Source organism: Hemicordylus capensis, chromosome 2, assembly GCF_027244095.1.
Source record: "Hemicordylus capensis ecotype Gifberg chromosome 2, rHemCap1.1.pri, whole genome shotgun sequence".
NCBI classification, from domain to species: Eukaryota; Metazoa; Chordata; class Lepidosauria; order Squamata; family Cordylidae; genus Hemicordylus; species Hemicordylus capensis.
In genome coordinates, this window is record NC_069658.1 from 73,288,520 (window position 1) to 73,314,284 (window position 25,765).

Below are 25,765 nucleotides of genomic sequence, written 5' to 3' on the forward strand. Positions count from 1 at the left end.
TATTGAATGGGACTTTTATCTGAGGAAACAAGCTTAAGATCATACTGTCAATGTGTTAATAAAACAATTCTTTGGAGAAAAATGCCAGTACAACTTATTTTCTGCTAGTCCAGTCTGTCCACAATTTTATTTGTCCTGAATATATAATCTAGTGAGACTTTATTTTAAAAGCATGTTATAGAAGGAAAATATTTTAAACACATTTCAGTCCTGTCCCATTGCAAGGAATTTCACCCACCCGCACACAAGTGACAGAAGCATTCATATCTGATAGCAGTTGCCATGACAATGGCTCTGGTCTCTCCTGTTCAGCATTTGTTCTTCTGGCTCTGCTCCAGCATATGATGCGTAGCTTGTGCTTCCTGTTCCAAATTTTCTTACAAAAGGAGAAGATAAGATAAAGCTAATAGAAGATTAACAGCAAACATGATAAGTAAACATGTTGGATGGTAAATGTCTTCAAATAAAAAAGAAACTCTGTATTCTGAATACAAAATGCCTTGAAATCAGGATTTCATGGGTGACCAAGCTACAGAAGAATGTCATTTTCTTTTGTGTAATGTTAGCAGGATGTTGGGTATAGCTCATAGTAAAGTTAGGCATGACTGCATTCCATTGAAATCGACTAGACGTTAGTCTAACTTAAATCTCATTATATTTCAATGGGGTTTATGCATACCCAACTAGATCTGGATTTAGGCCATTGGCTGTAATCTGTCATAGTTATATAAGAAATGCATCATTAACTGGGATATCTTCTCAAGTGGCATAGTTGGACACTGGTGTACCATGTCCAAGAACTAAGCCAAAATGACTGTTACCTGAATATTCAACACAGTAGGGCTAGAAATTGGCATTTACAAGTGATTACAACATAAGCTCTATTCAGACATTATTTTTAAAAACGTGTTTAGTGTTTTCAGCACTGTATATGTTTACATTGCTGAAAGCAGGTCAGAAGTCCCACCCTGGTGGTTCACTATTCCCTTCCACTGCGCTGCTCATGGTAATGGTGGTGTTTGAAGAAGAAAATGTAACTGAGGTGTTGGGCACTTCTGTGATCAGCCCCCCAGATTGTCTCACGCTGCCCACCTTCATAGTAATGGCATCTCCCTATTCAGACAAACACTGCTGTAACCATGAGTGGTACAACTGTCAGGGTGAGGGATGCACCAGGGTAGGACTTCCAACTAAGGGTGTGCATGGAACTGCTCTCAGTGGTTCAGTTTAAGTTTGAACTGAACTCGAACTGAACCACTCGCCACTCTGTGAGCCAGTTCGTTTTGGGCACTAGAACCGGGTTGGTCTGGTTCAACCCAATTCTGCATGCTTGCAAAGTGGAATCCTGTAAGGATTCTGCTTTACAAGCCAAGGGGGAGCCTTATGGTGTTGGAACACGGGGTGGGGGTGGAAGGTCACCTTACTTGCTGCAGCAGCACAGCTCCTTGGCAGTGGTAGCGGGCTAGTGGTGGCTCCCCTAGGCATCAACAGAGCCCCAGAACTAGGCTCCTGCCGGCCCGCACTGATGGAGTACCAGTGGGCCGCTAACATGCCACAGCACCACACCACTGCCACAGTGCATAAGGTGACCTCCCGCCTGCCCTTTTCCAACCCCGTAGGGTTCCCCTTTTGCTTGTAACCCTAACCGGTTTGATCCGTACTGGGCCAGATTCAGCTTGGACTCAGACTGGCCCCACTTTTGGCTGGGGGGGGGCAGGGTCCAGGTCAAGATCAAACTGGTCCAGTTTGAATTCAGCTAAGTTTGATTTGAACTGTTTCTGCACATCCCTACTTCCAACCCACTTTCATCAGCACTTTCTTCATATGTCTACTTTAGTTTGGTACGTCTATCATTTTAAGAAAAGTGGAACATTGGCCAGAATGGCTTCTAAAATGTCTCCTCTTGATAAATGTGAAACACAAGCACTGTGGCTTTCACACAAAGAGCTGTAACTTTTCCCATCAGCAAGAGTGCAAGTTTGAGATTAGTTATGCATTAAACAATCAATTTAAGAGACTAATTTGAATAAGGATGCCCTTGGAACAGAAGTCAGTTTTTAAAAAGAAATTGATTAGAATAGCTTTGGTATCACATCTGTCATTCATTTGTCAAGCATACATAGCTGTTTATTATCTACTAGTATTTTTAAGCCCGTTAAAATAACGGGCGCTAGTTGGGTTACGTTTTTCCTCTCTCCTCCCCCCTGCCCCACTCCCTCTTGCCCCTCCCCCCTGCCCTCCCCCCCACTGCATTTTTAAATTTTCTTCTTACCGGCCCGCTGCTCCTTCTCCCGGGTGGCAAACAGTTAATTTTGGAAGCGGCGGCGAAGCAGCAGCAGGAGGCGATGACTGGGTCCAATGCCGGCCACAGCGGGCCCGCCACGCCACGTGGCCTGCTGTGGCTGGTGCCGTTGCTTGTCCATCATTGCGGCCGGCTGACGGACAGCCACCGCTCCCCCTTTTCCCACCTTCTGCCCCTGGTATCGGGGCCCACTGCAGGCTGCCCGTCCGCTGCCGGGTCAGCTCCGCAACCACCAACCGTCGCCCCGCTGTGGCCGCTGCCGCCATGGGCCCCACTCGCCGCCGCCATCGCTTCCCCGTTGTCCCGTCGCGGTGGCCGCCGCTGCCATCGGGCCCTGTTGCCCCGCCACGGCCGACATCGGCCCCAGTCACCGCCGCCTTCTGCTGCTGCTTCGCCGCTGCTTGGAGGTCCGGACCGGGACCCAACATGGCCGTCTGGTGCCTGCGGCCGTATCTTTCTCAGACGTTCTGGGCATGCACTCCACACATGCCCAGAACGGCCGAGAAAGACACGGGCGCAGAGACACGGGCACACACCCAAGCCTTTTATTATAGACGATACCCTCCAAAATGAGAAAAACCAGTATTTTCATCAGGCGGGGGGTGCAGATCACAAGAGAATATATTTCAGTGTAAATATTAGAACTTGACATCTGAATTGAAAATGCTCTAAAATTTGGGGCTGCATTATGTTTTGACTTGTGAAATCTTGTAAAACTTTACTCTTTCAAGATAAAAAGCGAAGTTGAGTTTTGAAATGGAAAAAAGGGAAATACCTAAGGACTTAAGGCTATGTGAATTATATTGCAATTTAATTGTGTTCAAAGGAAAAGATGGCTACATGCCAGCAATAATTAATGTCACATCCACTCTTATTTAATAGTGGATTCACTCATGTTTTACTCATTAATAAAGGTCAGTTTTATATTCCTATTCATATGTTCAATACAAGCACAGTTGTGTACAGTGTACACATATACACATACAAATCTAAATGCATGTACAGTTATTAACACATGTCTTATCTGTACCCTGCATTTGATGAGGTCTAAACTCAGGTTCACTTTTTAAACAGATGTACAGGCATTCAAACAAAAACATGTACATCAGCACAGACGCCTATACACACATACATTATAATAGCCAAATGGGTCTTGTGTTGTAAATACATTGGGTAGCATCCATTCTAGCATAGGTAGACTGCTTCCACTTACACATGAGGAAGAGGGATAATCTCCCCCCCCCCACCGCCTTTCATATGCAGTCCTACTCAGGGATATCTTTTCTGGAGGCACAGAGGGCTGCAGAAGGAAGGGAGGATTGGCAAAAATGGTCCCTCCCCATTGCACGTCTACACAAAACATTGTTTGGCATGGACAACATTAGTCTGGATGTAAGCCAGTGTCTCCCATTTTAACTGCTTGCTTACTTCTGACCAAAGACTGGTAACCAATTACCCCACATGAAAGTTCTCAGGATGATTTACTTATGCCATAAATCACTTGATTTGCAGCAGAAGATGTGACCTGGTTTACAGATCAGCTGATAGAAATGATCTGTCTCTGCATTTAATTTATTGTGGCCCCACCTCCTATTGGTTTGCCCCAGAGACCAATCTGCCTGGCTGCCGCATTCTGAACTAACTGAAGTTTCTGAACTATGTACAAAGGCAGCCCCGTGTAGAGTGCATTGTAATAGTCAAGCCAGGAGGTCACCAGTTGATGCACCACTGTTTTGAGGTCATCCTCTTCAAAGAATGGGCGCAACTGTCAAATCAGCCGAAGCTGATAGAAAGCACTCCTCACCATGGCCTCCACCTGAGATACCAGGGTGAGGCCTGGGTCCAGGAGTACTCCCAAGCTGTGCACCTGCTCCTTCTGGGGGAGTGTAACCCCATCCAGCACAGGAAGATCTAACTCACCCCTCAGATTCTGAGCCCCCCACAATGAGCACCTCCATCTTGCTTGGATTCAGCTTCAATTTGTTATTAGCAAGGGATCCAGTGCCTAATATCCTGTGACCTGGTACTGGATTGATACTAGTATTTTGCAAACCACTGTTATAGATTGTATACTCCTTGGAGCAGGGACCCATACACTCATACTTGGTAAAGCTCCATGCACATAGGTGGCACTATATTAATACTAATAAATTAATGAGCAATGAACAGCCGTGTCTAAATTTATCTCAGACTGCCAGGGATCTCAGTCTAAATCCGTGTCTAAATTTATCTCAGACTGCCAGTAAGGAGCTTACTGGCAGCTGTGGAACAAGCACTTTCTGGCGACCCCCTTCCCTGAATTGTCTTGTGTACACATGTGCCAGCCACACCCCTGTGTATGACATCATAAACAGGGGGCATGGCCACTATTGGCCAGATGAGCCACACTGTCCTTCTGCCGCTCCCAATCAGTGCTTCTTTCAAGTGCAGTTTGGGTGCATTCTTTCTCTGCTCAGAGCGAGGCAGAGAAAAAAGCACCCAACCAGTGCTTGAACAAAGTGTTGGCAGGTTAGCAGCAGAGGGAATGCCAATAGTGGCTATGGGCAGAGGAAGAGTGGCTACGGGCAGAGGACAAGCATGTCTGGCGGTCCCTAGAGTATAGAGGGATGATGGGGGAGGGCATGCTTCTGGCAGCCCCTGGAAGTGCTCAGTGCAACAGTGGCCTGAGGACACTCATCCCCCATGTTCCTTGGTAGCCATGCACCTGTGGGTGCATAAAAATGAAATTCATTTATATCGACACATGAAGTATTTGCAGCATATTATTCAGGAGTTCTTAAAAGCTTTATCTGAAAAATCGTGAAAGTTTCTTTTTCTTCTTAATGATAAATGTATATACTTGCAATTAAAATAAATTGAACCATGGGTCCAGACAGCTGAGAATCTCAAGACCAAGAAAGTGAAGGTTTTCTATATGAATGCTAAAAGCTGAGAGGCGAATAATTTGTACAGTAATATATCTCACAGACAACATATTTCATTGCAACCAATCTATTGGCTATTAAGGCCACTCAAAACCAATGCTGCTTTTAGAGGTTCTGTTTAAAAGTTATCACTAATAGCTTCATGGGGCTGTAGTAATCTCTGGCTTTTGAGTTCCCTCCCCAGGCTCATTTGCTTGCCACCGTCATTCAGGCGTGGAGCCAGACCCGATCACCTCGCCCCCCGCATCTGACATCAGACACGGGGGGCGTTGTCTGGCTAGAGTTAGAGTCCTGCTGGCCAGGAGGCTCTTCCCTGTTCAGCGATTTAACTCCCGACGGGGCCATGCAGCCCCATTTGGGAGCTAGATTGGGGCTGGGGCTGCATTTGCGGCACAGCCAGGAGTGGCTCTTCCCTGCTTTAAAGGCAGGGAAGATCCGCTTCTGGCTGCACCGCAAATGCAGCGGCCATTTAACTCCCAAATGGGGGGAGTGTGGCTCCCACTCGGGTACTAAACCAGCACCCCCGCGTCTGACATCAGATGTGGGGGGGCGTTTCGGGGCTGCGAGGTGCAGCCTGTGTTCTTTCAACCCGTTCGCCCAAAGGTGGCTCCGCCCCTGCTGTCATTGCTATTTTAGGTGCCAGGCTAAGTCTATTTGCCTGTGTTTTTAAAAGAAGTAAGCTGGTCAATATGTAAGTGGTAGTTCTAATTGGATTAGTTTTGTTTATTAAAGATCTGTTATAATTGGTGTTTTAAGCATGCTTTAAGGTGTTTTAGTGGAGGCATAACTACATAAGAACAACTTCACGGGAGCAGGTATAAGGCCTTTCTATTGCAGCATCTTATTTCCCACAATGGCCAACCAGATGTCTCTGAGAAGCCCACAATCCGGAAATGACAGCATGTCCCCCTCTCCTCCCCGTAACTCCCCTGTTGCTCCCCTGTAACTGGTATTTAGAGACATCCTGCCTCTGTACCTAGAGGGAGTGCATAGCCATCAGTACTAGTAACCATTGATAGACTTGTCCTCCATGAATTTGTCTAAGTTCCTTTTAAAGCCATCTGAGCTAGTCACAACCACCACATCCCATGGCAGAGACATCTGCAGTTTAATTATGCACTGTGTGAAAAAAAATACTTCCTTTTGTCTGTCCTAAATTTCCTAGCAATCAGCTTCATGGGATGACCCCTGGTTGTGAGAGAGGGAGAAAAACTCCCCTCTATCCAATTTCCACACACACAATTTTATAAACCTCCATCCTCCTTAATAAATACAACAGAAATTCAGAGCAATGGAGGGGGGAGCATTTCCTGACCCAATTGTGATTGTGCTTACTATGTTTAAAACATTCTTAAGCAGCAAGCCTGTGTCCACTTCTACTTTTCTCACCAAAATGAATGGGCTACCGCATGCTTGAGTGCAGATTTGCAGCCTCTGGAATAAAGCCAAGTTTGCTATCACAGCATATATTTTCAAGAAATAACCTCTGGTGACGTCTCCTTTGTATGTATCAGCATCTCCTTTGCCCAACAGTACCAGTCACCATGTTCTTATCTATAGAGAGGTAACACATTAAAAAGAATCAAACAATATCTTAGGTGTGTTTTCCAAAGTCTGGAGGAATAAATTATTTATCAGAAGATGACATCAGAAATTACTTTGCTCGTTTAAGCAAAATGGAGTACTTTTTGTTAAATTGTCAAGAGCATTGGACAAGTGGACCAAGGTTTCTAACAAACAATTTGGATTTGCAGGGCAAATAGCCTGAAAATCCCTATACATGTAAGACAGCATCTCATAATGGTTTGCGGTGTGGTTTGCTGTGAACCACGCCGTCCATTAAGATCATCAGGAGAAGTTCATCTGCAGTTCCTACTGGCTCGTCTGCTGACTACTCAGGGACGGGCCTTCTCCGTTGCTGCCCCAAGGCTTTGGAATGTGCTCCCTAGTGAAATAAGAGCCTCCTCATCTCTCACAACTTTTTAAAAGGCAGTCAAGACACATTTGTTCACCCAGGCTTTTAATTAGATACTGTTTTAATAGTTTGATTATTTTTAATAGTTTTAACATTGTTTTAAGTTTTAAATTGTTGTAATGTTTAAACTTCTTTTACTTCTTGATTTTATTGTTTTGTTGTAAGCCATTCAGAAACTTGCATTTTAGGTGGTATACAAATATGTCAAATTAAATAAATAAATAAATAAATAAATGCCAATGAAACGATAGAGTTGTTTTAATTGAACACTTGGCAAAATAGGTGTTTGTTTGGACACCTTTCTGAAGTAGGATGAACTGCTAGATAAAGACTATGTCGTTCAAGAACTAAAGAGTACAGAGAGTTAACAAAACCCATCACAAAGATGAAGGGGAAAAGAACTTGGGCAAAACAAAGGAATCAATATATGACAATGATGAGCAAACAATAATACTATAGCTGACTTGTTATACAGATTTAGTACTACTAAGCTGCAGAGTCCCGATGTGAAAGAAAAAACAAACAACAATCTCAAAAGAAATAAGATCAACTTTTTCTCCTAGTTATCTCCTACTAAGTAAGAAGACAGGCAAGTTCCATTTGGTAGCCAGGTGTTTATTTTGGAAAGGAAAGCAGTTAGTGTTGGGTGCAATTTTTATTTCTTTGCAGTTAGTCATGACTTTTAATTGGGGGGCAGGGGATGTGTCTGGATCCTAGTATTTAAAAAGCATGGCAGACATGCTGCACAGTGTCCCATTGCAGATTCTGCACTGCCTGCACTGCTGCGGGAGCCTAAAGTAATGCTTGTGCTGCAGCCAGGCATAAGAGGGCTAATAGTAAGAGGGGGAGCCAGCATGCTGTAGTGGTTAGAGTGCTGGACTAGGACCGGGGAGACCTGAGTTCAAATCCCCATTCGGCCATGAAACTAGCTGGGTGACTCTGGGCCAGTCATTTCTCTCTCAGCCTAACCTTCTTCAAAGGGTTGTTGTGAGGAGAAACTGCAGTATGTAGTTCACAGCTCTGGGCTCCTTGGAGGAAGAGCAGGATATAAATGTAAATAAATAAAGAAATACCTAAAATTGTGCAATCACACATGTGATACTACAGCCATTATTGCCCATGGCCACAGTGTTGCACAAGTATGATTGTGCAATTTTATGTATTACGGCAAGAGTACTCTTGTGCAACAGCACTGGTATTGTTTCACAGTAGCATGGGTGGTGCATAACCACCCACAGTACACTGTGCAGCATGTTGGTCCATCAATATAGCAGTCTGAAAAGTCATCAAGGAATTTTAGATGCTTGTGTAGTTCAGACTAGTTTCTGTCTAAAACAGAGGTGGGGAACCTTGGTCCTCCAGCTGTTTTTGAACTACAACTCCCACCATCCCCAGCCACAGGCTGGGGATGATGGGAATTGTAGTTCAAAAACAGCTGGAGGGCCAAGGTTCCCCACCCCGATCTAAAACATGTATGTATCATGTTTTGGGTAAATATGTGAGCACTCTGAAATAATTTTTTAGTTGCCCCAACCCCCACTTAAGAATAATTATTTTCTAATGTAGACCCACTTAGCCAAGTAGTGTCACTATCAGTTCTTCAGACTTGTGTTATCTGATCTCACATGTCTGAAATTGCTTAATATTAAAGAGAACATCTCCTGCACGTAATATTAAGGCTGGTTGACCCTGGGAATTTCTACTTGCAAAATACATGTTTTTCCAGACACCTTCTATTCATGTTGAGATACCGTACTTGGACATTCCATATATTGAACAAATAAGCATTCGAGTGATCTGTGAAAGATGAATCCAGACCAGGCAGGTGCAAATCGGTAGCATTTTGTTCCATTGCTAATAGGATGGAAGAACTCATGTTCATTAATGACATGCTTATTAAAGACCCTAGAAGCAACCGACTGCAATAATCAGGGCCATCCTAAACACTGGCCATTATACAATGTGACAAGTGCTGTGTGCCTGTTTCTAGCAAAATGTATTAATACAATTCAACCAGTCTGCACCTGCACAGTGTTTTATGAAAGCCCATGACAGACATATCTTTGCACTTCTTAGTTTTGTCCAAAGATTAGTATCTTTGGACAAAACTAAGAAGTGCAAAAATATGTCTGTCCTTTAGTATCCAAAAGCATTGCCAATGGCCCATTGCCTATAAACAGTGAGCTGACTAGCTCAAGGCTTACAAAGATCTCTCTGGGATTACAGCAGCCTGAACCAATGGCAGGTAGATCTCTGACGTTACTTAGGTCCTTGTGAGCCCAGGGTCAGGCAATTGACTTACTATGACATCACAAGAGCTCCATCAATGACATAAAAGCAGGGCAGTCCCTAGGGCGATACAGGGCCCAGGGTAAATTGGGTATACAGGGACCCTTAACAGAGAAATGTGGGTCAGCCAATTAAAATGCAAATAGCCCACACAGGTGTCTCTCAGGGCCATTTGGAATCCTCTCTCTCCCTCTTTCTCTCCCCTCCTTCCCTGCCCTCTCTCACACACACATTGCTGTGGCCAGGGCCTTCCCACTTCCCTTCCTCTCCTCTCCTCTCTCCTCACCATTCTCCTCATGATCAGGCAGTGGGGTCTCAACACTGGCAGCCTTGGCTCTCCTCATGCTGGCCAATGGCGATGGCAGCAGCTCCTGCTTGTGGTTTGGTTTTAGTGGTGACGAGGCCTGTCTCCAGCTATCAGAACTGAGCTTGGCAGCTGCGCAAGGCTCACCGAGAAGAAGACATGGCTGGTGTCTGGTGAGGCCAGCTGTCCTTACCCCCGAGGATGGAGTGGTAAGGGGGCCTGAAGAGAAAGGGACGGGGAGTAGCTGGGGAGAAATGGAGGAAAGACTGCCAATGGGCAGGGACTTGGCTGCAGCGGAGGAGGGTCAGAGCCCTGAAAGAGCCGAAAGGGAAGCACGCGCAGATAACATCAGCAGCACGCCTCCCAAAGGGAGGGGGTCTGAGCAGGAGGAGGAGGAGATATTGGCAGCAGCTGTAAAGGGTAGGCAACTACAGGGAATAAAGAGGGGTGTTGGTCCCATAATTGGGGGCGGGCGATGCATTAGTCATGTGCACGGACCGGTTTGGAGGCCATTCTAAAGGCCTCCAGACCGGTCCAGTCACGGGGTGGTTTTGGTTCAGGTGGGGGGTTCCAATTAAAACAGGGGGGGCTTTACTCACCCCTTCCTTCAAAGTCACCGTAATTTTTGTAGTAATCGGGCGGCAGGGTGCCGCCCGCTTCAATCTCCGCTCGGCTCCTCCATTTGTATACATAAATTATAATCGGGCGGCAGGATCGCTCCCAGTCCCTGCCGCCCCCTTCAAGCTAAGCCCCACTCGGCTGGCGGCCGCCCCCTGCAGCTATCAAGAGGTCCCCCGCCGCCCCCTTCTTGCCAAATGTCCCCCCCCATTACAAGAGGACGGCAGGAGAACTCCCTTCCGTCCCCTTCCCCTTTGCCTCCCTGCCGTCCGCTCGCTTTGCCGGCTGGGCTGCAAATGGCTTCTAGGAAGCCTTTCGCGCACATGCGTGAAAGGCTTCCTAGAAGCCATTTGCAGCCCAGCCAGCAAAGGGGAAGGGGACGGCAGGGAGTTCTCCTGCCGTCCTCTTGTAATGGGGGGGGGACATTTGGCAAGAAGGGGGCGGCGGGGGACCTCTTAATAGCTGCAGGGGGCGGCCGCCAGCCGAGTGGGCCTTAGCTTGAAGGGGGCGGCAGGGACTGGGAGCGATCCTGCCGCCCGATTATAATTTATGTATACAAATGGAGGAGCCGAGTGGAGATTGAAGCGGGCGGCACCCTGCCGCCCGATTACTACAAAAATTACGGTGACTTTGAAGGAAGGGGTGAGTAAAGCCCCCCCTGTTTTAATTGGAACCCCCCACCCCAGTGCCGGACCGGTTCCGTGCACACCCCTACGATGCATAGCCTGTGAGGAGGCATATAGGGAGCCAGCCAGAATGAAAGGCTGGCTGGTGGCGAGTGTCAGGGGCTCCCTGAGAGGGGCAAACCCAAGGAACAAGCAGCCTGGGATGGAGGAGGCACAGGGTGATGCTCAACCCGCTCCCCATCCCTGCTCTGAGGCCGGCCCTGGTAAACCCAGCCAGGCTTGGTAAAGAGGACAGGGCTGTGTAGCCAGACAGCTGGGCGTGAACAGCCCAGGGCTGCTGAGGGCATTTTAATCCTGCAATTAGGAATGTGCACGGATCGGTTCGGAGGCCATTCTAAAGGCCTCCAGACCGGTCCGGTCACGGGGTGGTTTTGGTTCGGGTGGGGAGTTTGGGGGGTTCCATCAAGGGCGGGGGGGGGCTTTACTTACCCCTCCTGCGCTTTCCACACACTGCAGCTGTAATTATTCTAATAATCGCTCCTCCGTTGGCGGCTCCTCCGATGGCTCCTCCAGTTAAAAAAATGGCCGCCCCCTTGTAGTCCCGGCCCCCTGCTGCTGCCGCCCCCTTGAAACCCCCTCCCGCCCCCTTGAAGCCCCCTCCCGCCCCCTTAAATCTCGCCCCGGGCCCCGATCGATAACTTCAGAGGCGAGCGGCGGGGAGATATCCTCCCGCCCCCTTCCCTGCCGGGCTCAGGCTGCAAATGACTTTAGGAAGGCTTCTGCGCACGCAGAAGCCTTCCTAAAGTCATTTGCAGCCTGAGCCCGGCAGGGAAGGGAGCGGGAGGATATCTCCCCGCCGCCCGTTTCCCTGCCGGTCTGCAAAGGTAAAAGTACTTTTGCAAAAGTACTTTTACCTTTGCAGACCGGCAGGGAAACGGGCGGCGGGGAGATATCCTCCCGCTCCCTTCCCTGCCGGGCTCAGGCTGCAAATGACTTTAGGAAGGCTTCTGCGTGCGCAGAAGCCTTCCTAAAGTCATTTGCAGCCTGAGCCCGGCAGGGAAGGGGGCGGGAGGATATCTCCCCGCCGCTCGCCTCTGAAGTTATCGATCGGGGCCCGGGGCGAGATTTAAGGGGGCGGGAGGGGGCTTCAAGGGGGCGGGAGGGGGTTTCAAGGGGGCGGCAGCAGCAGGGGGCCGGGACTACAAGGGGGCGGCCATTTTTTTAACTGGAGGAGCCATCGGAGGAGCCGCCAACGGAGGAGCGATTATTAGAATAATTACAGCTGCAGTGTGTGGAAAGCGCAGGAGGGGTAAGTAAAGCCCCCCCCGCCCTTGATGGAACCCCCCACCCCAGTGCCGGACCGCAGCTCTGCGGTTCCGTGCACACCCCTACCTGCAATGGCCCATGCAGGCTATTAGGAACTGAAATGGCCAGCCCTATGAGTTTGGAATTACCCATGCAGGAGTGCAGGCAATTGAAACCTTAAAAGGCTCTGGGCTGGGATAGCATGGGGCCTGGGGCAATTGCCTTGATTTACCCTAACCAAAGGACAGGCCTGCATCAAGGGATGTGAGACAAGTTGAGGACTGCCAGAAAGGCGGTTTGACAATGTTCATGACCATTGTACCAAAAGGCTCTTAACCAATAATATGTGAATAAGAAATCAATAGTGGGCTGTGGTGAATATCTCATTGTATACTCCAAACAACTGCAGAGCCTTCTGCAAGGCTCAGCGGTTCGTTTTAAACTTGCTTGCAAAAGTGCCTGCATAAATGCTTCTGTTAAGCCATCTGAAGAGTTGTTAATCAGACTAGCTTTGAAAAACAATATTTCTGTGTATAGCTCAAATTCATCCTCAACCATTAGATGCTCAATTAGCTGAAACAAAATTTAAATCATATGCTAGGGGCTTAATTTAATTTGCCCAGGCTAAGCAGCTAACCATAGCAGTTAAGCCTGCATTTTAAAGAAATTACTATGTGGTAGTCAAGCAAAAAAACGATTACACACTAGGAAGCTATAGGCAAACTAAAACTGAGTTGCTTATGTTATATAGCAAAAGGTACTGGTTTGAGAATATTTGTGAGAACACTGGACACAATCCACAACACAATCTAGTGTAGTATCTTGTCCTACAGAAGACTAGCGGCACTGAGTTTCTACAAGAGCATAGGTAGTTAAGTGGGGCTTGTTCAAAAGTTCCTAATAGCAAGAATGTTTTTTTAAAAATTAACGTTTGAAATGGAACAGCTAGATTTTTCTCTGTTTCCACGCCATATCTCTTCAAACTCAAATTCAATTTTCTCTTCAAAGAAAATCTATCTATCTATCTATCTATCTATCTATCTATCTATCTATCTATCTATCTATCTTAATATATTTGTATACCATCCAAAACTCACGTCTCTGGGTGGTTTAAAATAAAATAGTACAAATTAAAACATTAAAACAATTTACAATTTAACACAATGTTAAAACTGCTAAAAACTTTTTAAAACTCTAATCGAATCAAAAGCCTGGGTGAACAGATGTGTCAGAACTGCCTTTTAAAAAGTTGTGAGAAATTAGGAGGCAGGGAGCGCATTCCAAAGCCTCAGGGCAGCAGTGGAGAAGGCCCGACCCTGAGTAGCCACCAGAGGAGTCAGTGGCAACTGTAGAACCTCTCCAGATTATATCAAAGGGGGGTGGGGGTCCCGGTGAAGAAGGTGTTCTCTTAAATACCCAGGGCCTAAGCCATTTTGGGCTTTATAGGTTATAACCACCACCATGTATTTTGCCTGGAAACTTATTGGCAGCTAATGTAACACTTTCAGCACAGGAGAAATATGATCTCCCCAAGATGACCCAGAGACCAACCTGGCTGCCATATTCTGGACCAACTGCAGTTTCTGGACTATATGCAAAGGCAGCCCCACATAGAGTGCACTGCAGTAGTCAATTTTGGAGGTTACCAGCATATGTACTGCTGTTCTGAGATCGTTTATCTCAAGAAATGTACGCAGCTGGCCTATCAGCCGATGCTGATAAAAGGCACCTCTAACCACTTCCTCAGCCTGGGACACCAGGGAGAGGTTAGGATCCAGAAGCACCTCCAGACTGTGTACCTGTTCCTTCTGGGAACCCCATCCAGAACCGGCAGATCAAAATCGTCTCCCAAGTTCTGACCCCGCACAATAAGTACCTCCATCTTATCTGGATTCAGTCTCGGTTTGTTATCCCTCATCCAGCCCATCACCGCCTCCAGACATTTAGGGAGGTTATGCCTTCTCCCAATGATGTTGACATGGAGAAATAAATTTGGGTGTCATCCGCATACTGATAACACTCTGCACCAAATCTCCTGATGTTAGCTCCCAGTGGTTTCATGTAGATGTTAAACAACATTAAAGACAATATGGAGCCCTGAGAGAGACCATACAAAAGTTCAGATTTTGAAGAGCAACAGTCTCCAAGGGACACCATCTGGAATCTGCCTGTGAGGTTTGTGCTGGTCTGTGACTGCAATAAAATATTGATTGATTGATTGCCTGTGAGGTAGGAGCAGAACCACTGCAGAACAGTGCCTCCCACCCCTGACTTCCTCAGGTGTTTCAGAAGGATACTATGGTTGATAGTATTGAAAGTCGCCAAGAGAGCCAAAAGGACCAACAGAGTCACACTCCCTCTGTCAATTTCCCAATTGGAGATCATCCATCAGGCCACCCAAGGCAGTCTCCATCCCATAGCCTGCCCAAAAGCCAGTTTGAAATGGGTCTACATAATCAGTTTCCTCCAAGACTGCCGGGAGCAGAGAGGCCACCACCCTCTAAATTACCTTGCCCAGCCACGGAAGGTTGGAGACAGGCCTATAGTTGCTTAGCTCTGAGAGATCCAATGCAGGCTTCTTCAGAAGAGGTCTAATAATTGCCTCCTAGAAACAAGGAGGCATCCTACCTTCCCTCAGAGAAGCATTTATAATCTCTACCAAGACTTCTATGACAACCCCTCGGCTGATAGTTTAAGCCGAGTCAGACAAGGGTCAAGAGAACAGATGATAGGCATTGTCTTTGTCCTTCACAAGAATTTAGCCTAGTGAAAACCTATGTCAAAATTATAAGCTAATCAGCAAAATCTCAGCATCTTCAAATGTGCAATCCATATCAGTCTTATGGTTAACACTCTTTCATTAATGGTTTATATAAATGCCACCATTATCTCAAACCACTACTGAACTTCCAGTGTGACTTGGATGAAGGAGCATAATTTCCCATTTCTTATCAAACCTTGGCTTTCAAGAGGAGTCCTCTCCTCTACTCACTGAAGCTGAAGAGAGGAAGCTAGGACACAACTCTTTAGACTCTTTAATGCCCACCCCATTCTTTCTTATCAAATATCGCAGGCACACTGTTAGTACTAATAAATGCATGTAACTCCCCAACAGAGTCATGGAAATTCAAAATCCTAGAAAGGTCTTTCAGATTTCTACAACTGGTGAGGAGACAAATGTGAAATGTCTGCCCAGTAAACATTTAGAAGAGCTATCCCTGTCCTGCAAAGCATATCAAAGTTGCCTTGGAGTCTCTAGAAACATCGAGCCAGGTCTCACGATCAGTGAGACCCGGTTTGAGAAGGGAAGTGGGGAGAGCGGGTTAAGCCAACACTCCCCGCAGATGAGCAGGGCGGGAGCCCTGGGCGGCCGGATTGTCCGCCCACACAACTGCTGGCTCTGTGATGGAGCCAGAGGCAGGGGCTGGAGAGCTTGGGGGGCCCTGCGGCCCCTGGAAGCTCTTGTATGCCCTGCGCAAGCGCCTGCGAGTCTGGTGGTTCTCATGGTCAGGAGAAATCTGATCATGGGAATAGCCTCATTGTCTGCTTACTTTTAGATCACCCTGGAAAGGAAAGACATAGAGGCAAAGATACAGAGCAAGGATGCACCAGTGCAGTGAGAGAGCAGCCTCACTAACAGCAGGGAAGCAGCAATTTTTGATACCCTCCCCTTCCCAAGCAAGCACGCTGTGCCACCCAACAATATGTCCCTGAGGGTTGTGCAGCATATTTTGGAGACATACTTTGAGGTGGCACAGAGGTTTCCTGGGGAGGGGAAAGGTGCCAAAATTTGCCACTTCCCCACTAAACCAGTGCCATTAATGGGGAAGTTCTATGGCTGCTCTCTTGCTGTACCTGTGCACCTTCACTCTGTATATCAGCCAGTCAGAATCCTTAGCTAGTTGCACAATTGTTGATGAAGTTGTACTGGAGGATTGAGGAGAGCCAAGGGAGACACTACACAATGAAATGTGTAAATAAAGCAGCAGAGATGTAAAATCTGTAATTACAAACTTGCAAGTGGGAGTAATTGTTCCACAGTAGAACAGATCTTACACAAGCACAAAATAGCTCGTGCAAGCTAGCACCACTGAAGATATGTGGGACCTGAACTATTGCTAACATCTTTAATGTGTGTGTTCTCAGTTATTGCATAAGACATTGATTTTGGGAGTCTCTGTGATCTTTTAACCAATCCTATAATTTTAATAAATGCATCACATTGCTTTTCTTCCTCACCAACACAACAGAATCTCCTAGGTAATAAATATAATAATAAACAGATAGATCAGGTTTGTATCAGATAAACAGATCAATACCAAGTTAAATATATTCTTTCTATTTGATTATGAACTGGGAAGATGGCCAATGACTAGGAAAATGTTTCATCTCCATAACATGGTTGTCATTATGTACTGCTGTAAAGCCTTCTACTTTTGTTAGGTTTCCTGTATATGTAAAAAAGAAGGTGCATTGCACAGGGGCCCCAATGTCGGTACCTAGATTTCATTGGAGTACAACTTCTATCATCCACTCAGCACCACCACCTGCCTGGAATGTTCCTCAGCAATGTCACAGCCAGTGCTTACAAAATCAGGTAAGACCCTACAAACCTTTTCCCAGGGAAGAGGAGGGGCTAATCCACTCTACTGAAGCAAAAGCTATATAAACCTGCTGCGTGATGCAAATAACTGCTGGAGCAGTACTCATTTTACCCATTTTGCTTGCTAGTTCTGACCCATTTTAGTCTACTTTCCAGTAGGCTTATGATATCACCTGACATTCTGTGTGTGTTTCCGTGTGTGTCCATGTGTGTGTGTCCCCCGCCCTATCAATTTCTCAACACCTGGACCAATATGAACTAAATTGGGCGCAGTTAGAGACACATAGGGACACCTCAATGGCATAGTTTGTGATGATGTCATCCACTCCAATCCAAGATGGTGGATGCCTAAACCTTTGAGGCGTAAGTGGGCTAACCTGTAAACCAAACTGAAAAAACAAACAAACGAGAATCACCCAGTCAAGATACAAAAAAGGGGAGACCAAAATCCCACGGTGCTGTGAAATTATGCCATCCACCCCAATCCAAGATGGTGGTCGCATGACTGTCTGAGGTGCAAGCCAGCTAATTTGTGGACTGTCTAACCCATTTGAACCAAATTGGGTACAGTTGTGGTGAGTGACACACAGGAACACCTCAATGGCATAGTTTGTGATGATGTCATCCACACCAATTCAAGATGGTGGACACGTAAATTTTTGAGGTACAAGTGGGCTAACTTGTGAACCGCTTAACCAATTGAACCAAATTTTCTGCGGCTGTAGGGACACACAGAGACACCTCAATGGCGTAGTTTGTGATGATGTCATCCACCCCAATTCAAGATGGTGGACATGTAAACTTTTGAGGCATAAGTGTGCTAACTTGTAAACCACTTAACCTATTTGAACCAAATTTGGTTCAGCTGTAGGGTCACATAGGAACACCTCCACAGCATAATTTGTGATGATGCCATCTACCCCAATCCAAGATGGTGGTCATGTGAACGTTTGAAGTGCAAGCTGGCTAATTTGTGGACTGTCTATACCATTTGAACTAAATTGGGTACAGTTGAGTTGAGTGATACACAGGGACACCTCAATGGCATAGTTTATGATGATGTCATCCACACCAATTCAAGATGGTGGATGTGTGAACTTTTGAGGCACAAATGCACTAACTTGTGGACAGTCTAATCAATTTGAACCAAATTTGCTACAGCTGTATGGACACATAGGGATGCCCCAATGGTGTAGTTTGTGATGATGACATCCATCCCAATCCAAGATGGTGGACATGTGAACTTTTGAGGTGCAAGTTCACTAACTTGAGGACTAACCGATTTGAACTAAATTTGGTACAGTTGTAGTGAGTAACACACAGGGACACCTCAATGATGTAGTTTGTAATGATGTCATCCACCCCAATCCAAAATGATGGATGTATGAACATTTGAGGCTCAAGAGATCTAACTTGCATGTGGACCTTGATTTACATAGAAATATAGAAACATAGGAAGCTGCCATATCCTGAGTCAGACCATTGGTCCATCTAGCTCAGTATTGTCTACACAGACTGGCAGTGCCTTCTCCAAGGTTGCAGGCAGGAATCTCTCTCAGCCCTATCTTGGAGATGCTCAAGAGGAAACTTGGCTCCATCCCCTAAGGGAGATAACTCGCAGTACTTACACATGTAGTCTCCCATTCATATGAAACCAGGGTGGACCCTGCTTAGCTAAGGGGACAAGTCATGCTTGCTACCACAAGACAAGCTCTCCTCCAATGTAGTGCTGGTAGTAGGTGCTGTACACAGTAGAAAATGAGATACGGACCCTGCTCTCAGGTTTGCAAATGAAACAGACGAGACACGAAAATGGAATGGGAGCAATTTGAACCAAATATAAGTCCAGTTGTAGAGACAGTGAAAGGAAAGTAGGCTGATTAGTTCTTAATAGAACAACTTGTAATATTTGTGCTTCCCTTAGAGCTGTCTGAGGTCTGCCCCCTTCCTGTAATGACTACCAGCTTCACATTCCTGCATCAGTGGAGGTCTGGGCTCAGCCATTGATCCCTGCCTGAAACAGGCGATGTGCCCAGCCTGCTGCCTCACTATAGGCTCAGCAGAGACAAAAAGGGATAGCCCTTGTCCTCTCTACTCCCTTAAGCAGCAGCTCAAAGGGGCAATCCTCTTTGGAGACCATCCACTGTTCATATAGGCCCTGAGGGAAAAATTGCCACATCCCAGACATGGTTGCCAAAGTAGCCCAATGGTTCAAACCTTCACACTCAGGCTGCAGTTGGAATTGCAGCCTAACTATTCTCTTTTCTCCCCTCCTCCTATAGCAGGCTAAGGGAATATGTGAAAGAGTGGAAGGTCAGGTTTCCCTTGGGATCTTTTCAAGCCCCTGACCCTAAAAGCAACTTTTTCATGGAAAATCAAACATCAACATTCAGCATAGCATTAGAAATAACAGCTGTGGAAGCACTACAAGGGGCTGTATATTAGGGATGTGCAAACAGGTTCAACATCGAACATGTTCGATGTCAAACTGGTTCAGTTTAACAGTCTGGGGTCAAACCAAACCACCCCCTGTTCGGTCTGACCCTGGACTGAACTGCCCCGGCCGTTCGGGGGGTTTGCAAGTCAATTTAAATGATTATTTTTTAGTACTTATCCTCTCCGGGGGGCTTCTCCGAGGCCTCAGGGAGATATCCATGGAGGTCCCCCCTCCCGTCCGCTGGCCTTCCTCATGGCAAAAATTGCCCGGTTTGGGAGTTCTGGAGGCCGCCACACATGCACAATGGGCCTTTGCATGGCTGGTCATGACTCAGGCCAAGCAGAAGCCCAGTGTGCATGTATAGCAGCCTCCAAAATGGCCACCGCAATGGGGAAAGGCCCAGAAAAGGCTGAACGCCTGTACCAGGTGACCTTTGCCACGAGGAAGGCCAGTGAGGGGAGGAGGAACCTCCGCTGACCCCCCCATGGCCTCAGAGAAGCCCCCCAGAGGGCGTAAGTACTAAAAAAAAGTTTTCTTAAAATTGACTCATGATTCTCCCCGCCCCCCCCCCACAACAGAACTGAACCTGGTGGGGAGGTATCTGTTCAGACTCGAGCCAAACAGGGCCAGCCAGTTTTGTGCACACCCCTACTGTATATACGATCACTTCTGCAGCCAGCAACAGCCCAATCATCCCCTATTTGCACTCTTCAGTTATAATGACAACAGTAAGTCCTTCTGCAGGGTGCTCTGAGCAGCCGCTGTGCTGTGCTTCATTGCTAATCCAGTCCCTGCAATGGCAGCGAATTAAGCATCTTTGGTATTGCTTTAGCTATAGACAGAGCTTCTCTAGAAAAAGTACGGATAAGCATTATTGGGCACTGATGTTATTTCTGATCATAAAGCTCCTTGCTTTCCCCATATAAATATGTCTGTCAAGTCTTACAGCATGGTAACATTTATCCAATTAAGAATAGCTCCTTGCAGGTAAATGAAGTGTTATTTTGTCAATATTGTTGGATTAACTTTTAACTCAGTGAATTGAAGCAGGAAAAAATGGCAACATTGATTGGATATGCAAGGGTTATATTGTTTGTATACTCTTTGGCTTTAGTTGTCCTTTCATTCTTTAGGAACTTTTGCGCTGTTTGTGAATGGGAAAGGCTAAACAAGTTTTTGAAAATTGTTATTATTAACCTCCTCACTTTGTACCTTCAGTTGACTCCCAGCTGAACATCCAAAAATTTACCAAACTAGTAGTAATCACTCCCAAATAGAGGCATAAATCATATTTAAAAATCAATACTTTTCTGGCTGCCCTTTAGAGATTTGGAAGTGCTTTAATTTTCATCTCTAAATTCAAGTCAATAACAGGGCAGCACAATAGCACAACAGAGCTTTTCAGGCCTCAGAGGGCAAAGAGACCATATGCACACTAACACAGTAAAGAAGAACAAATGTATTGTAGGGATGTGCTCAGAACCAATGCCCTTCGAGCCGATGGTAGGGGGGGATAACTTTAAGAATGGGGGAGGCTGCACTTGCCCCCCACCCCGGCTGCGCTTCCCCCTCTGGAGCTCTGTGTAAAAATAGCCCAGCGGGGCGGTAGTGTACTTCCATGCCACCCTGTTGATCCCCCGACCGGAAGAGTGTGTAGAGGCTCGATGCATGTGCAGAGGCTAGGGCCACACTGTGGCCGCACCGGATGCCAAGTGGAGCGCCACTGCCCCATGCGGGGATTGCCGGCAAAGGGCAGCAGCTTGCAGGTGCTACTTACTTACATGTTGGTAACCCCCAGCTTATTATTCCTTAAAGGTGCCTCTCACCACCACCACCACTGCCCACCCCCCACCCCCAGCACTGCCCCACTAGACACTCCTGCTTCAAACCATGGCTCCCCAACATAAAATATTTTCCATTCCACGGGTCATATATTATTCTTTGCTTCTTGTTTCTCTACATAGTTCCATTTGGGTTGTATTTTTTGCGACGAATGACATCATCAGTCACTGAATTTTGTTTATCTTTATGTTTTGGTTGCCACTGAATATAAATTGTGTTTAAATGAATTTCTGTTTTGAGATCCTACCAAGCACTGCTGACAAAATTACTTCAGTGTTTTCTATTCATTACTTTAATCGGATTGCTTGCATGTCCCCCGCCAGTCAGTTACCAAGTTAGGAGCACCATAATCATACAGGCACAGTCCCTCATGGTGTTGCTGCCCAGACAAATGACTTCCGTGCATGTGCGGATGCCATGTCTGGGCCACTGCCATGCTGCTGCCATGCATGGGCTGTTGGGAGGAGTGCCGCAGCAGCAGGGAGCAGCAGGGAGCTGTGGCACGCTGGTAAGGACCTGCTCTACACACTTTTATAGGCGCCCCTCACAGCACACACCCCTGGCACGACCCTTGAACTGCCAAACCAGTTCATGGCTCAGCCAAACCAGCATGAACCAGTTCACAGAACCACAATAAGCTCGTATTTGAACCTGTGTACAAACTGAGGTTCATGCACATCCCTAGTTCACTGGGATCAGAGGCGTAACGAGGGAAAACGGCTCCTGGGGCAAGCACTGAAATTGCGCCCCCCGCCCCCCCCCAACATATTTGTTAAAAGGTTTGTTAAATTGTGGATGATGCAAGTCAATTAATAGTACTAGAGAGAGACATGATTGAAGTGTTCAACCTAATTCATTTACAATAAATTACACTGCTCAAAATCAAATTGCATTTGACTTAAAGCAAACATTTATAGTCACTTACATTAGAAGGCTTGCTACTAAGCGCTGGGTTGGTTGTGCCTGCTGCAGTTCTTCCAGTCAGTTCTTCCAAGCCAGGCCAGCAAAGCAATGGGGGGGGCAAGCAGCGCCAGCTCATGCCACCACCAACCGCGCCGGATCCAAGCAGCGACCGGCTCGATCGGCCCAATCCTCACCAGCGAGGAACGATTGCGCCCGCTGTCCACCAGGCAAACCACCGGTCGCCGCCGCCGCGAGGGAACACGTGGGGAGGGGCCTGCCTTTTAGCAACCAGGGTGAGGCCAGAGTGGACCCATTTCATGCATTTATTCCTTGTCCTCGAGGCTCGGGCACCAATATTCGAGACTTGTGTATTTTAAGGGAACAGAATATCCCAAGAGGGGGGGCCCCCGCCGGCTGGGGCTGCATTCCTAGGTGGCACCCTACTCGGGACCGCAGCCCACCCCCGAATCCGGCAGGGAGGGCCTTCCAAGTCGGCCTGTCTACCTCGGTGAGCTTTCTCTGAAAATGATTTCAGAGGAAGCATGCAGGGAGCTTTCCCGTTTCCCTGTGGTACTCCCCAGCTCTCCCTCCCCGCCTTGCGTGTTGAGGGGGCGTGGAGGACACGCGTGAGTGCACTCCGACAGCAGTGGCACTCGCTCGCGTAGGCTGTCCCTGGTCCCTCCCTCACCGGTCTGCGTGGCCGGGCTGCTGGGGCCCCCCTGGAAGGGAAAACGGAAGAGAAGCTTGTTGCCGCGGCTGCCGGAGCTGACCATGAAACGCTAATGGGGCTTGAGCTCTCCCCCATCCTTGCCACGTACCACCATAGAGACCCGACGGCTAGAGGGGTGGACGCCAGGGCTGCACCTGCGCTCTTGTCCCTGCTCCCACGGGCGGTGGCAGTACTCTGCGCATGCTCAGCACGGGCTGTAGTTCGTAGGGGTTTGGCATAAGCACTCATAAAAGGCTACAGTGCAAAGCAGCGATGGCGAGCAGGAGAAAGACTGCTGGATCTGCCATCCGGCCGCCCCTCTTCCGGCCCCAACCTGCACCTGCTGCTTCTGTGTGCACCCTTTTCCTGCCTTTTCAGACCCCAGGCAGGGGGAGAAGTGCCGGAGAGTCTTTGGCGCCTTGCTCTTGATCCGCTCAGTCAGGGCTGAGCCTGGCTGTGCTGATCCCCCACCCGTTTCCAACCCGAATGGAGCTCCCTAATAACAACAACAACGCTGAGGGAGAGGGAGCTTGTAGAGGCAGGTCAGGCAGGCAAGCAACCCCTGGGAGAAGTCCCCCCGCCATGCCCTCCCAGCTCCCTGGCTGGATCGCCTCTGCGGTTCAGGAGGCGAGGCGGCTGTTTTGGAGCCGCCGAGCCGGTGGTTGAGAGGAGATCATGGCGGGCCCGGAAGGGACCGCTCGTGGGGGAGGGGGTGCCGACGCGCTCCCTTGACTGCTGCTGCGCTGCTGCTGAGCCGGAGAATTTTTGTTTTTAATGAAAAACAATTTTTGGGGGGATCGGCGGGGATCATGGCAGCGCCCCCCCCCCCCATGACCCACAAAGATGGCGCCCGGGGCATGTGCCCCCCTGCCCCCCCATCGTTACGCCTCTGACTGGGATTAACTTCTGACTAAACATACATGGTTTCAGGACCACCAGAGATCTTAGGTAAGGATATGGGCTATCCTTCCCTGCCAGTCTCTTAGCAAAGCATGAAAAAACTAACTGAGGGGGGATAAATGGAGCTTACCTCTTAGTGATTGGAACCAAGATTGGAACCAAGGACCCCAAGCTAGGAAACTCTAAAGAACTGCAGCACAGAAGCCTCATAAACCATTCCTGCCCACCAAGTATTGCCATAGTCAGGCGTCCCAAATCTGGTCAGCCTGATTTGCATATTATGCAAATTGTGCTGCAACAAATTTGCATGCTCCTTAGCTTCCCCCATCTTTTTGCCACCCATCTCACCTGATGAAGTGTTCTGTAGAACTCAAAAGCAATTTGATGTTGTGTAATGTTTTTGTTGAATAGAAATAAAAAGCATTACCTAGCTCAATTTTGATTATACGAGCAAGATCAGATGATGTGGGGAGGCCAAGGAGGGAGCCACTTTCCCAGCTGGGTTGCCCAGGTAGGCACGATATCTACAGGGCAGAGACCACTTCCTCTTCACCACTCTGTGCCCCTGGAAGGAGACCATGGAAGCAGGCAGCTGGAGAGTGGGGCATGTGCAGCAGCAGCAGCAGCTTCTGCTTCTGCGGGGAAGTGGATGGGTGGGGAGACAACCTAACCGTGGCTGCTGCTGCCACCCACCAGCCCTGATGAATTTATGCCTAGAGGCATCCCTCCCCAATGTCAAGCTGAAAGACCAAGGCAAAGTGTGGGTTCGTGGAGGCTCATTTCTAAAGCCAGCATAATTGATGACACTGTACAAAGTCTTTACAGCTTCTATCGATCTATCATATTTTTATACCGCCTGATATGTATATCTCTAGGCAGTGTACAAAATTTAAAATATTTAAAAGTCACAAATTAAAATACATGACAATAAAAACAATAGAATAAAATTATTAAAATAAGTTTATAAAATTAAAAACTAATTACTTCTAATTAAGAGCCTGAGAGAACAAGAGGGTCTTGAGGTTCCTCCTGAAAACAAACAGAGAAGGAGATGCTCTTATTTCAGCAGGAAGCTTATTCCAAAGACCTGGGGCAGCCATAGAGAAAGTTCGGTCCTGGGTCGCCACCAAATGGGCCAGTAGCAACCGTAACTGGACCCCTCCAGAAGATCATAAGAGGTGGCAGCGATTATGACAAAGGAGGTGCTCTCTCAAATAGGCTGGACCCAAGCTGTTAAGGAATTTATAGGTGATAACCAGCACCTTGTATTTCACCTGGAAACACATTGGCAGCCAGTGCAGTTCTTTTAGAAATGGTGTTATGTTGTCCCTTCATGTTGTCCCAGAGACCAATCTGGCTGCCGCATTCTGTAACAATTGTAGTTTCTGTACTATGTACAAAGGCAGTCCCACATAGAGCGCATTACAGCAGTTAAACCTGGAAGTTACGAGCATATGTACCACTGTTTTAAGGTCATTCATCTCTAGAAATGGAAGTAGCTGATGTATCAACCGAAGCTGATAAAAAGCACTCCTGGCCACCACCTCAACCTGATAAACCAGGGAGAGCTTCGGGTCTAGGAGTGCTTCCAAGCTATGTACCTGATCTTTCAGGGGGAGTGTAACCCTATCCAGAACAGGCAGATCTAAACCATCTCTGGAGCGGGGCACCCCTACAGTCAGTACCTCTATCTTATTTGGATTCAACCTCAGTTTGTTATCCCTCATCCAGCCCATTACTGCCTCCAGGCAGGCATTTAGGGCAGATATACCATTATATTATTATTTATTATTATTTATTTACACAGTCAGACAGGTGTTATTGACTGGTTTGCTTTATCTAGACATCAAGTCCTTCCCAAGGACCTGGGATGGCTGAATTTTATCATCAATACTGTTGCTTATTATAGATATCGTCACAAAATATAGGCTGTTCCCAGTAAAGCTGCTTTTTTGTAATTGGCTGATGGTGATTTCTGTGGCCCCTATGGTGTTGAGGTGCTCTTCAAGGTCTTTTGGAACTGCACCC

At 47.3% G+C, this 25,765-nt stretch overlaps 1 long non-coding RNA gene across 1 annotated transcript in view; it reads left to right on the forward strand.

Annotated features, from left to right (window-relative positions):
• Positions 1-12,212: 12,212 nt before the first annotated feature.
• Positions 12,213-25,765, forward strand: part of LOC128343436 (uncharacterized) — a 91,059-nt gene continuing 77,506 nt past the window's right edge. Inside the window, exons 1-2 of the long non-coding RNA XR_008315531.1 lie at positions 12,213-12,347; positions 16,787-16,940. This is a non-coding gene — a long non-coding RNA (uncharacterized LOC128343436). The remainder of the gene's footprint in view (positions 12,348-16,786; positions 16,941-25,765) is intronic.